Raw genomic sequence first — 1867 nt, forward strand, 5'->3', positions numbered from 1 at the left:
GAACACTTGAACAATACTACTATGCTCATAATACATGTAGAATTCATTTTTTAAAATATGATGCACAATATGAAGACCAGAGAGTCTGAGTGATACGATCACAATTAGCCTGAGGGCTTCTATGCAAGTAGTACTAAAGCTGATGTCCTTATTTGGCAATAAAAAAATGCAAATTGTTAAATGGCCGAAGAGATAAGGTTCTCCGGTGATTCTCGCTACGGCCAAGAATCCATCGATTGAGTTAGCTTTGGCTGTACAGAGTCATAGCACATCTCCTCGTGAGGAATTAGGAGGGAAGATGGCGTCGCCAATCGAAGGTCGTCTGCGCCTGGGCAGCATCTCCACGCCGTGGGACGGATGTTGGCCGCCGCGCCATCGCGCCGCATCAGGAGAAGCGGCGTCGGAGCCGAAGGCCGCCGCCGTGCCAAGGTGTGGCGGAGAGAACTGCGCTCCGCATGCGCGTTGGCCGTCTCTGTTGCCGGGCTGCGTGGCGGGCCGTGGTGCTCCTCCGGAGGGAGGAGCGTTGCTGCCGGGATGTGGTTGTCGCCGCTGTAGACGGCTGTGCCGATGGAGGCCGCGGGTGCGGCCTCAACCATCGCATCCAGGGGGAAAAGGGAGGAGGAGAGTGGACGAGCGGCCGCCGCTTAGACCTTCCTCCGTCCGGAATCGAGTCCGCTGATCCGCGGCCGATCTCATTTAAGAGGTAAGAACATCACAAATTGAAGAAATCACATGGATGCTTACAGTTATTGGTATGGATTTTCGATCGAGTGATCCTGGATGCCAACGCCCATATCCTTTTCTGTGCGTCTTCCTTGTGTAATTGAAAATTGTGCCCAATTTCAAGTTCTGATGTTCCTGCTTGGAGTATGATAAATCCGCTCAATTGATTGATTTTCTGTCCTTTGGCAGAGTGTGTTCGAGGCTTCCAATTCTTGAATCGATGGAGGCTGGCGCTGCGTTCTTCCATCGGTTCTTCTTTCTTTGTAGTTCACGATTGATCAATTCTTCGTAAGATTCGTGTGAGCGCATATACATACAGGAGAAAAACAATTCATTGTTAGGCCCCGCTTGGAAGCCCCGAAAAAATCTTACAGTCGGAACAAGTTACAACCGCATAATACTGGTCTCCAGTAATTTACAGCCGGATACAATTTCCGCTTGTAAATTCTGTCCTTCCCCTTCACGGTTCCCACGTCCATAATCACGCGTCTTCTTCCTCATTGGCTGTCGTGGGGGATGAATGGATCAGGAAGCTGCCGCCGTCGCCGCCGCTCCCGTCCACCCCCTCCCCCCGCTAAAGAGGCTGCCCTTGCAGTTCCTGGTGCCCGACACCATCCCGATCTCCACCTCTCTGGTCAAGGCCGTCGGCCGTGCGCAGCCGGCGGAGAAGTCGCGCGGTGGCGGGCGAGCTGGACTAGGTCATCGGCATCAACAAGGAGATCTGACGCGTGGTGCGGATCCTATAGCGACGCGCATGAACAACCCCGTCATCACCAAGCCGCCGTCGCGGTCAACGTCGCCGGCGCCTCGCCGGCGCCAGAATCAATCATCGCCGCCGGCACTCCATCATTGACGCTGGCGCCAGAGCCTGCCGGTCCGTGGTGGTTGCGGCGGCGTCGCGGCGAAGCCGTCGACCTCGCCTAGGCTCAAAAGAGGAGAGGATTACGAAGATGCTGGGAGAAACGACGGGCCGAGGTCTGTACCAAATACCGGTTAATTACAGGTGTAATCGAACGAACCTGTGTAAATATTACGGACCAAAAACGATCAACCAAGCAGCCATGCGTAGCCGGTCTGAATTTTCCATACGGAGGTATATTTTACCGGTGTATTTGCCCTGAAAACGACAATCCAAGCGGGCCCT

At 54.0% G+C, this 1867-nt stretch overlaps 1 long non-coding RNA gene across 1 annotated transcript; it reads right to left on the reverse strand.

Moving 5' to 3' along the window:
* Positions 1–743: 743 nt before the first annotated feature.
* LOC123177561 (uncharacterized) lies at positions 744–1859 on the reverse strand. Its single transcript, XR_006488994.1, has 2 exons — positions 1743–1859; positions 744–1643 (listed from the first exon to the last, which is right to left on the reverse strand). It is a non-coding gene; the product is annotated as an uncharacterized lncRNA (long non-coding RNA).
* Between the last annotated feature and the right edge of the window lie 8 nt (positions 1860–1867).

The sequence above is a fragment of the Triticum aestivum genome, unplaced genomic scaffold (genome assembly GCF_018294505.1).
Source record: "Triticum aestivum cultivar Chinese Spring unplaced genomic scaffold, IWGSC CS RefSeq v2.1 scaffold121757, whole genome shotgun sequence".
Taxonomy (NCBI): domain Eukaryota; kingdom Viridiplantae; phylum Streptophyta; class Magnoliopsida; order Poales; family Poaceae; genus Triticum; species Triticum aestivum.